This window comes from Oncorhynchus mykiss, chromosome 3 (genome assembly GCF_013265735.2).
Source record: "Oncorhynchus mykiss isolate Arlee chromosome 3, USDA_OmykA_1.1, whole genome shotgun sequence".
Classification (NCBI taxonomy): Eukaryota; Metazoa; Chordata; class Actinopteri; order Salmoniformes; family Salmonidae; genus Oncorhynchus; species Oncorhynchus mykiss.
Genome location: NC_048567.1, coordinates 32,557,132 through 32,569,245, shown reverse-complemented (window position 1 = coordinate 32,569,245; position 12,114 = coordinate 32,557,132). Strand labels below are relative to the sequence as shown.

Genomic DNA, 12,114 nt, shown 5'->3' with positions numbered 1-12,114 from the left:
TGAGGACTGCAGATGTGGCCAGGGCAATACATGGCAATGTCCGTACTGTGAGATGCCTAAGACAGCGCTACAGGACAGACAGCTGATCGTCCTCGCAGTTACAGACCACGTGTAACAACACCTGCACAGGATCGGTATATCCGAACATCACACCTGCGGGACCAGGAACGTACTATCCCTCCATCAGTACTCAGACTGTCCTCAATAGTCTGAGAGAGCCTGGACTGAGGGCTTGTAGGCCTGTTGTAAGGCAGGTCCTCACCAGACATCACCGGCAACAACGTTGCCTATGGACATAAACCCACCGTCGCTTGACTAGACAGGACTGGCAAAAAGTGCTCTTGATTGACGAGTCGTGGTTTTGTCCCACCAGGGGTGATGGTCGGATTCACGTTTATTGTCAAAGGAATGAGCATTACACCAAGGCCCGTACTCTGGAGCGGGATCAATTTGGAAGTGGAGGGTCCGTCATGATCTGGGGCGGTGTGTCACAGCATCATCGGACTGAGCGTGTTGTCATTGCAGGCAATCTCAATGCTGTGCGTTACAGGGAAGACATCCTCCTCCCTCATGTGGTACCCTTCCTGCAAGCTTATCCTGACATGGCCCTCCAGCATGACAATGCCACCAGCCATACTGCTCATTCTGTGCGTGATTTCCTGCAAGACAGGAATGTCGGTGTTCTGCCATGGCCAGCGAAGAGCCCAGATCTCAATGCCATTGAGTACGTCTGGGACCTGTTGGATCGGAGGGTTTGTTCAGGGACACATTATTCTATTTCTGTTAGTCACATGTCTGTGGAACTTGTTCAGTTTATGTCTCAGTTGTTGAATCTTATGTTCATACAAATATTTACACATGTTTAAGTTTGCTGAAAATCAACGCAGTTGACAGTGAGAGGACGCTTCTTTTTTTGCTGAGTTTACATTTGGGGGAGTCTGTGTTTCGGGCCATATACGTTTAGTATAGTAATATGTTGACCAAGTATATTACCTGTAATCAAAACAAACCGTCCTTCAGGGTCTGTATCTTGGTGCTCAAATATAAATGGGATATTTTTGTTTGAACTAAAGAAGAAAAGTGCACCTGGCCCACCCAGTCCCACTTCAGCATGTTCTGTTGAAGAAAAATGGGTCTCCTGTAGCATAGCAATTGAAACCCTTTCCTTTTTCAAGAATGTAAGAATTTTCTTCCTCTTGACCACATGCTCACTGCCCTGAACATTCCAGGAGACTGGTTTAAGTGAACCGTTTATGTTTTCAGTAGTATTAAATAATAACTTAAACCAGACTAAATAGTGTATCACAAAAACAAAACAATTAATAGAACATTTGTGTAACCCTAAACTAAAATTAAACATAAAAATACAATTTAGAAAAACCCAGATGCCGAGTCCCCAAATGAAACGACAGACCCCGAAAATGTTTTCTGTCACATTGCTAAAAAAAATGACATGTTTCACCCTGTCCTATGTTGAATAAAGGGTAATTAACATTGATCTATGGACATGTGGATGAAAAATGAATAGCCTAGTTGTTTAAATTGTCCTAAGCATTAACGCTATTGTATTCACATGCACGAACACACACACCATATGTACATGGTGTACATGCACATGTAGCCTAGCCTATATATTAAATAAAAAAAAAAATACAAATTGCAAGCCTGAAGTAAATGAACATAGCCTAGTAATTACACCCCTTTCCCTACCGTGAGGCCCAACTATAGTAGCAAATTAACAGTTACGTCATAGGGCTTTGACTTATTCATTCATGAAAAAATGAAAAAGAACCTCAGTTCTATAAATGAAAAGCTTAGTTACATTACACCATAACGCTTATTAGCTGTATACCATGGTAGACTGTTCCATCCCGAGCTAGACCAAATAGGGCACCCTTAATAACATAACTAGCAGCCTTCACAGATCTGGGTTCTGTGCTGCTGTTGAGTGGATATTGTCCCGGTAGAAGGTGAGCGCAGACTGGGGGTCGTCAAATGTGTGGCTAGCCCCCTGGAAAATAATCCTCAATTTAGCCGAGTGTATCAGGCCAAATCTGACTCCTGCCTTGTGAAGGTGGGCTTTCGCATCTTTGTATGCAGTTTGGCGTCTTGCCAGATCTGCGGAGTAATCTGTTGAGATATGGATCCGCTTGCCATTGTAGTTCAGCTGCCCTCTTTTGCGAGAGATCCAAAGATTTGGAGGTAATATAGGCGGACTAGCATTGCTCTGGGAGGGCAACCGGGCTGTGTTTTTTCTGTCAAACGTCTCTCTGCCGAGGACGCCTTGCAGGAAAGAGGCCATGAACTCAGTAAGATTATGCCCTTCCGTCCCTTCTGGGATTCCGACCACACGTATGTTCTTTCTCTGTTCACCCAGACTAACCTTTAGCGTCACGTTCTCGGAGGTAAGCTCGTCGTTTTTGGTCTCCAATTCGGTAAACCGCTTATTGATGTCGGTCAACAACGTTTCCATATCCTTTATTTTTGGGGGTTTGTGTCGCGATAGTTGTATGTCATAATCTCAGCTCATAGACTTGACACAGAGGAACAAAGCTGGGTCATGAAATCAGAGCGTGGTCTAGCCATTTCTGCGCGGATGGTGACAAGCGTCGCCATAACGTCGTGTTGCTAGTTTTCATCATGTCTTCTTGTTTACCGTTTCGTATCGTTTTCCCGGGTTGCAGACATATCCAATAATGCCACCCAAATGTTGCTAGAGCCAGTAGGTGTGCAAAGTGTGTTCTCGTTTTGATAGGTAAAAGGTTCAAACATAAAAGTGTCAACCCTTCGTGGAGAGGCCTCGGAACGCGTCTTCAATCGGAGAAACCAACTGCACGTGTAACTGAGCAGTCCGTTTTTACCATATCTCTGCTATGCTCGACTCTTGACAGGTCGTCATTGCAAATAACAATCTGTTGTTCAATGACTTACCTGTATACGAAAGTTTAAATAATGAAATAAAAATAAAAACAAGTATAGGATTGAATATTAGTCAGGCCTTGAGTAAAATATGCTTTTCGTTAAGGAATACCAAGGGCCTCTTTTATAAAGAGTATGTGAATAAAATCTTGACAGTTGTGTTGTGACACAGTTTGAATTCTAAAAGGGAAAGGGCTTATAAGGACTGATTGGACTTGGTTAAGGGAGAGGAGAGTATATGAATCAGTCATGGTTTGTTTGAGTAATTGATTGATTGATTGAGGGAGGCCAAAGCCAGAAATAAGCTATGCTGAGGCCTACTGTAGGCCAGGAGTCTTCATCTTGTGGCCTGCAGGCCAAATCTGCCCCACAAGTCAATTTAATGTGGCCTGCCAAGGATGTGTATCCACCTGTCATTGAGTCAGTGATTCTATCAGGGTCATTTTTCTCTGCATGGAAATGAGAACACATGAGAGGTACAGGCTGTGCCACAACTCTTTATGCCCACCCTATTCCCTATTATAAGCTGCAGGTGTTTTCCCCATTGCTTTGGAGATCTCTAGCTCCTTTCAAGTGATGTGATCAAATCTCTCCTTGCCTGCCTTGCCTGGTGGGTCTGTGTCACAGGAACACTTTGGCTATAATAATACGTCTGAAAACAAATGTGTTTGCTCAGACACATGCTGCAAAATCATTATAAGCAGCAGAATTGTCCTAAATTATAAACATGTGCATACTGTACGATCTGTTAAAGTAAACTCTGAAAAAAAAACATAGATCCTAAATCCTGACTGTTTCCAGCTGGAAAGGAGTCGGAGCTGAGTCCAACATATTTTCTGCTAAATTGGAACAGAAAAGTGCCTTCAGCGCATAGGGCTGGTGTTCCCCCCCCCCACCTTTCAGATGTTCCCCCTAATTTTGAGCGAAGTGTGATTTCCAGAACCGTGACAAATAAAGTCATATGCTTAAAATGTGGGTGGTTTGATGTCCTTTTCCATGTACCGACTTTAACAAGCTAGAACAATGTGTAGCCGTTCCGGGGGCTGGTTAACGTTGGGTGGATGGTCTGTGAGTTTTACCCTGTAGAATTGGCTGTTCAGCCTCTCGCTGCCTCAGCGTGTAAGCCTCGAGGGTTACGTGGTTTGAAGAGGGATACAGCGAGCGGTCGCGTCTCCAAGTTCGATACGAGGCCAGCCTGTTGGTGGTTGTGATGGTGTCCCGCACGTCTCTCGCCCAGGGGTAGCACATCCAGACCCACTGAAATGAGAGGGATACGGCTTCTCTTTTTTTGACTGAATAACAGTAGGCTTATACCATCATGGCGGGTAAAAAAATATATAAAAAAATACAATAATCGCCTAGATGCTATGAAGAAAAGTCCACATATTTAGTTCTGTTGGCGAAATGTTCTTCTCACCACATAAGAAGAGTGAACCTCCTAACCAGGCTGCGGCTTTGTGACATATGAGGCCTGAGGTTTCCCTGCACCGTGTCCTCCCTCGCCGTTTGCATCCAATATGATTGGATCCATACATTAATCTAGAGTAGAACTCTTCCAAAACCCTGGTTAGCTACTAGGGATATAGCTATCCTAGTGATTTTAGACTGACATACCAGTGCCCTCCTGAGTAGCTAAGGAGACATATAAGGACAGCTGATGTGACCTGTTGTGTTTGGTGCGTTTGACCCTGAATCCCCTGTACTGTATCATTAGCACAAGTTTCCCAGTCACAACAGTTTGAGTAAGAGTTTTCCCCCTCTACAGATGAACATTAGTCATTAATCAGACCCTGAGTGGGTTTTGATGCATAGCAGCTTTAGTTACTCACTTAGGGAAAGCCCAATGATGAGAGAGAATGGATCCCTGGCCCCGGCACCCCTCTTCCTCTGCCCTCTCATGACATCCCATCTATCCCTGCCTCACACAACTTCAACAAATGGGATCAACAGTAAATTAGCCTTATTAATGTGGGTGGGATGCTCCCTTTTACATTTCCATTCCGGGCGGTGGATGGATCGAGGGGTGAGTCAGTGTGTGATTCCTACAGGGAACAATCAAAGTTCTCACATAAAAGAAACACCAAAAACGGATCTGCAATTTGCCTTTTTATGGTTCATAAGTTGCAGAACGTTATAATGAGTCAGTGTGGTTGATGATGTCATGGAGAGCTGTAGGTGCGTGAGAGGCAGGAGGTGGTTGGCTCAGACCAGGCCCGGCTAACTCCCCTGCCTGCATGTGGGGCTTTGGCAACTGCCGGTGATGCCCATTACGCTTGTTTCAGAGTCGTTAAACGTACCTGAGACAGACTGTGTTCCTTCTGGATCTCACAGTGGGCCTAATTGCTCCTGAGCTGCGTTCAAAACAAACCTCCCAGCAACAGCACCGCTGCCCTGCTGAATGAAACCACTACCCTCCAAACATGTTGTCATCATAACTCACATTATGGGCCTGTGTTTTGCATGAATGGAGGACCAAAACTTTGTTCACCTGAATGAACTAGAATGTCTCTCTCCAAACTGGGCAGTGCATCTGGAACTCTGTTGGAGGAACATGGTGCCTCTCAGTTTAAATTAGATTTGATTTCATAGTCTGGAGCCTGAAATCATTGTTGAATGTCGTAGATATTGCTCTCATTCATAGATCAAATTGCACAGTTTGATCTACCAGAACTGCTTGTTAAATGGAGTCTCATTGAAGCCCAAAGAGCGAGTCAGATGAAGAATGATTATTACTCAACCCAGGCAGTTGAATCGTAGAAACTTATCAGGACTTCCCAGCAACACAAAAACACAATACACGTTGGTTCAGTTGAGAAACTGTAGTGTAGTAGAATTGAGGCTGCCAATAGAGTGGAGGACTTCAGGTATATGTACAATTGCTCCCTGCATTTCTCACACAGGCACATACAAGGAGAACCCTCAAACCCACCACAGCAAACAGTTAGATGTCTGCGGCAGGGGAGGGGTTTCTCACATTATCTACTGTATGTGGTGCCAGTAGAAGACCAGTATTAACTAGCAGCTATATGTCAGTCCCATTTCACTGTAGAACCGTCACACTCCAAATGATTTGTAATATTTGTCTTGTCTGCTCGGTTGGCTTGCTGTGCTAAGGAACCATCGTGGTAGTGTCTTCTCCAGCGATGTTCAAAGAGGCCCTAGTTTTTGTAAATGCAATACTTGAGGCACAGAGGGATCGTTAGATAACCATCAGAAGTGGGGACTGCAGAGATGTTTTGTTTTAAGTCCTATTTATTCTGTGGTTGAAACTGCAAACTATGTTGGTTGATCATGGAGAGGGAGTGGCATTTGTAATGGTGTGTTCACTGCTTACATTCTCTCTCTCCACAGTTACAAAAAACAGGCTGTTCCATGGCATCCATAATCTCACGATGACCATTTCGGCTAGGTCTATGTTCTGGTGATGAAAGATGACATGAAAGCTACTACAGACGCCTTGAAAAAGTCTAGAATGTGAACATGTCAAAATATGTTTTGCATAGTTGATTGGCTGGTTTCAAATCTATCTGCTGTTCGGAAAACTATTTATGTACGATGTGCGTTGCATGTTCACACAACATACCATCGCTGTGCATTTTAAAGCTCACATGGGCGCCAAATTAGGTTACGATGCTGTCATTTTCAGCGAGCCCGAAATTCCTCCAGACCGACGCACTTTGATCGTCTCCTCTTTAGTGTGACTTGAAAACATGGCTATAGATGCTGTTTACACATCAGAGCCCAATGGCATTCACTGTTTCGGGTTGGAGGCCCTGTATTATGCGAGCTAAGGGAGTAGAAGCTTCTCTTTTGATATCTATCTGATCGCTTCGCCATGGATCTATCTCCCCATTGGCACAATGTCTCTCTCTACAATGCACTGGGCTGCCGGTGGTGGATGCCATATTCCTCTAGAAAAACCCCAAATTGTTGATTTTCTAAACTTTGTTTATTGGGATTTTTCAAGGATATTGTTGGTTCTCTGCACGAATATTGTGAGAGGTTTGTATCTTGAACATATGTTCCTGCTAAATATCCATGTCTTATGAAGGCATGAAATTGGAGAGAACTCATTTGGACACCTTGTCGTCCTTTTTTGAGCTTGTTTCATGTTTGGTTGACATCGACGTGTCTGAGAACTGATGAATGACTGAAACCAGCTGGCAATGTTGATGTTTGAATGCGCTTGACACCGTTCCAGTAGGTCGAGTTGAGTTGGACAGGGCCACTCCAAACAGGCAGACGGACAGACAGACAGACGGATAGACTTAATCCTTGACTCCCCTCTGACATACCTGCGGGCTGTGCTTCGAATGCACTCCAGACTTCGACCTGATCCAAAGAAGTCTCCAAAGAACAGTTACCAACAACAAAAAAATCTCGCTCGCCTGCAGAGTGTTTCCTTCCTTCTTTCCATTTCTAACTGTAGGATGTGGGATCGGCATCGGATCCAAACAGTGCATGCATGGTTGTTGTTATCCTTAATCAGCATGTGTTGCAAGATTAGCAACGAGCAAAACATTTTTTTTTCAACAGGATCAAAGAGGAAAGGCATGGAGTGTGAGCCCAACTTTCTCGCTGATTGATTGACCAGTGGGCTGAGGTGATCAGGCATAATGAACACACAGTTAAATGGCTGCTAATAGAAGGCGGTAGGCCTTCAACCACTAAAAAGAGGTGAGCCAGAGGCGCCGCTGGTCAGATCAAGTGAGTAACTAACCCGCCCAGATGACGAAAGAAAGGGACATGCTTTGGGATAGTAGTGACCCGCCTTCGGAGCTGTTAGAACCCAGAACCCCTTCTCTCCCAACGGGTGGGAAATGAACTCGCTAACTTCTCACAGTTTCCATTTTCATTCCATGCCCGGTTTCCCCTGCTCTCAACGTTGTGTGTTAGCAATCATTTGTGGATGGGGTTTGGGAAAGGGGAGTACATTTGGCCAATTTACAGTGGATGTCAGGTCAATGTAAACATGCCCAGAGTGTATATTCTACGTTAATGTATGGCTGTGTGAGGCGATGAGGAAGAAAAATACTCCCGTTTATTTTCTCTCCATATAGAGATTGACACCATGAAGCCAGATATACAGTGAGCTTCAAAGGTATTGGGACAGTGACACATACAGTTGGAAGTCGGACGTTTACATACACCTTAGCCAAATACATTTAAACTCAGTGTTTTCACAATTCCTGACATTTGAATCCTTGTAAAAATTCCTTGTCTTAGGTCAGTTAGGATCACCGCTTTATTTTAAGAATGTGAAATGTCAGAATAATAGTAGAGAGAATGATTTATTTCAGCTTTTATTTCTTTCATCACATTCCCAGTGGGTCAGAGGTTTACATACACTCAATTAGTATTTGGTAGCATTGCCTTTAAATTGTTTAACTTGGGTCAAACATTTTGGGTAGCCTTCAACATGCTTCCCACAATAAGTTGGGTGAATTTTGGCCCATTCCTCCTGACAGCTGGTGTAACTGAGTCAGGTTTGTAGGCCTCCTTGCTCGCACACTCTTTTTCAGTTCTGCCCACACATTTCTATAGGATTGAGGTCAGGGCTTTGTGATGGCCACTCCAATACCTTGACTTTGTGGTCCTTAAGCCATTTTGCCACAACCTTCAAAGGATGGTTGGGGTCATTGTCCATTTGGAAGACCCATTTACAATCTTTGTTTTTATGGCGGTTTTGGAGCAATGGCTTCTTCCTTGCTGATGGGCCTTTCGATATAGGACTCGTTTTACTGTGGATATTTTTGTACCTGTTTCCTCCAGCATCTTCACAAGGTCCTTTGCTGTTGTTCTGGGATTGATTTGCACGTTTCGCACTAAAGTACATTATTCTAGGAGACAGAACGAGTCTCCTTCCTGAGCGTTATGACGGCTGCGTGGTCCCATGGTGTTTATACTTACGTACTATTGTTTGTACAGATGAACGTGGTACCTTCAGGCGTTTGGAAATTGCTCCCAAGGATGAACCAGACTTGTGGAGGTCCACAATGGTTTTTCTGAGGTCTTGGCTGACTTCTTTTGATTTCCACATGATGTCAAGCAAAGAGGCACTGAGTTTGAAGGTAGGCCTTGAAATATATCCACAGGTACACCTCCAAGTGAGTCAAATTATATCAATTAGCCTATCAGAAGCTTCTAAAGCTATCACATAATTTTCTGGAATTTTCCAAGCTGTTTAAAGGCACAGTCAACTTAGTGTATTGTTAACTTCTGACCCACTGGATATGTGATACAGTGAATTACAAGTGAAATAATCTCTGTAAACACTTGGAAAAATTACATGTGTCCTGCAAAAAGTATATGTCCTAACCAACTTGCCAAAACTATAGTTTGTTATCAAGAAATTTGTGGAGTGGTTGAAAAACAATGACTCCAACCTAAGTGTACGTAAACGTCTGACTTCGACTGTATATATTTTTTTGTCTCTGTACTTCAGCACATTGGATTTGAAATTATACAATGACTATGAGGTCAAAGTGCAGCCTGTCAACTTTAATTTAACGGTATTTTTCATCCATATCGGGTGAACCGTTTAGAAATGACAGCACTTTTAGCACGTAGTACCCCCCCCCCCTCCCATTTTAGGTGACCAAAAGTATTGGGACAAATTCACTTATATATGTATTAAAGTAGGTCAAAAGTTTTGTATTTGGTTCCATATTTCTAGCACGCAAAGATTACATCAAGCTTGTGACTCTACAAACTTGTTGGATGCATTTTTTTGTTGTTGTGTGTGTTTCAGATTATTTTGTGCCCAATAGAAAATAATGGCAAAGGGCCTCCCGGGTGGCGCAGTGGTTAAGGGCGCTGTACTGCAGCGCCAGCTGTGCCATCAGAGTCCTGGGTTCGCGCCCAGGCTCTGTCGTAACCGGCCGCGACCGGGAGGTCTGTGGGGCGACGCACAATTGGCCTAGCGTCGCCAGGGTTAGGGAGGGCTTGGTCGGTAGGGGTGTCCTTGTCTCATCGCGCACCAGCGACTCCTGTGGCGGGCTGGGCGCAGTGTACGCTAGCCAAGGTGGCCAGGTGCACGGTGTTTCCTCCGGCGCATTGGTGCGGCTGGCTTCCGGGTTGGATGTGCGCTGTGTTAAAGAAGCAGCGGCTTGGTTGGTTGTGTATCGGAGGACGCATGACTTTCAACCTTCGTCTCTCCCGAGCCCGTACGGGAGTTGTAGCGATGAGACAAGATAGTAGCTACTACAACAATTGGATACTACGAAATTGGGGAGAAAAAGGGGTAAAAAAAAATGGCAAGTAATATATTGTGTTTGGGGTAACTTTTATCGTGAATAGAATATGTTTCTAAACACTTTTACATGGATGCTGCCATGATTGTGGATTGTGAATAATTATGAGTGAAAAGGTTACAGAGGCATAAATATCCTACCTCCCAAAAATGATAACCTTCTCTGTTATTGTAATGGTGAGAGGTTAGCGTGTGTTGGCGAGAGGTTAGCGTGTTTTGGCGAGAGGTTAGCGTGTGTTGGCGAGAGGTTGTGCTTCTGTATCTACAGCACCTCACTCATCATTATTCACGATTCATTCAGGACTATCCGTAATCATGGTAGCATCCACATTAATGTAGAAGTGTTTAAAAACATACTATATTCTTATTTACAATAAAAGCGTCTCTAAAATGACACTACATGATTTATCATTCATTTCTATTGGATACAAAATAATCTGAAGCACAACCAAAAAAACAAACAGAAAATGCATCCAACAAGCTTGTGGAGACACGAGCTTGATGTAATCATTGCTTGCTAGGAATATGGGACCAAATACTACATTTTTGACTACAGTTCGGGAATATCTTGAAATGTGTTATCTGTCTGACGTATTGAGGTCTCTGCTCGTTGCTGAGTGAGTAGTCGTGCAGTGTGGAGATGAGCAATCAGTGATGAATAGGCCACGGAGTACAGTGAGTGCTAATCTGAACGTGATCGACGAGGTGTCGGGGTGAACTTAATCCCTGGAGACGATCACAGACACACTCTGATTAACACTGAAGCTCAGTGTCTCTGCTCTCTCTCCATCTCATCTCTCCCCAACACAGATTTGGTGTGTAGTCTGCCAGGCGGGTCTTCTCTGTAAATCCTCAGTACTCTGCTTCAGTCTTCAACACTGCGGGGGAAGAGTGAACCCCATGTCAAACACTGACATCTCCTTCGTGCTGCTTCTCACATGATTACACACTGCTGTTTATAGTTCCACTTAGCAATTTATTGTCATCTTTAAACGGGTTTGAGATATGTAATAGGCAAATTCATGGCCAATGGAGAAACATGCTCTGTTCAGTCAGTTGACTTCTCCTCTATGATTTTTTTATTAAGCACTGTGGTAAATAGCCTATTTGGTGGAAGCTGTTACCCTATATCTGCCTGTGATATTTAAAACTTGGCTCCGATCGATAGCAGTGTCTCTCGTTTGCAGCTATTGTGTTCGCCCAAGGATATTTTCTTGTAAACGGGATCGCTACGGAGTTTACATTTAAGATACGCTTATTGTGGAATGGACTGGCTGTTACTGGCTCCTTTGTCCTCCGCCGGCAACTCGATCCGGGCCCAGAGTCAATGTGGTTTGGGGCGTTCATCGGCTGTCTCAACACAGCGTCAACACAGCGCTCGGGAGGGCCAGTTCTGACCAGAATGAAGGCAATGTTCACATTCAAAACCAATCAGTATTCAAAGTTGCAGGGGGCAACCAAAGTTTGCATGAATGACAAATTGCTGAATTAGACGGATTTCCTACAAATTTGAAAATGTCTTTGTTACATATCTGTTACTATTGTTTGGCTTTATACTGTGTGATGGACTTTTCAACGGCTGACTTTTTCCTCTGGTGTAGTCTGTTTCCTCAACTGTTGTCCTCAGCTCTGAGGCCATCCGCAGTTTTGTCTTACCACCGTGACAGGACAATGTTGTTGTTAGGCCCAGTGAACTCAGCTGCACTATCACATGTTAGTTACAGTAGTTACAGCGGAATATACTATAAAAGGCCGTTATCATTCATACTGACGGTGCCTGTATTCCACACTCTCAAACTCAAGCATTGTTCCAGGTTTTTTTTCCCCTTGCCACTGTGCTTTTTGGGGTCTAAACTGAGTTACTGTACGGCACTTTGTAAGTACATTTGATCGACTGATTGCTTGATTGAATTGCCTTACATGTAGTCGAAACTAATCACACT

General features: G+C 43.9%; 1 protein-coding gene across 1 annotated transcript in view; it reads left to right on the top strand.

The window, feature by feature from the left end:
* Window positions 1-12,114, top strand: part of LOC110518696 (R-spondin-2-like) — an 81,319-nt gene that overhangs the window by 25,250 nt on the left and 43,955 nt on the right. The gene's annotated exons all lie outside the window — the stretch shown is intronic.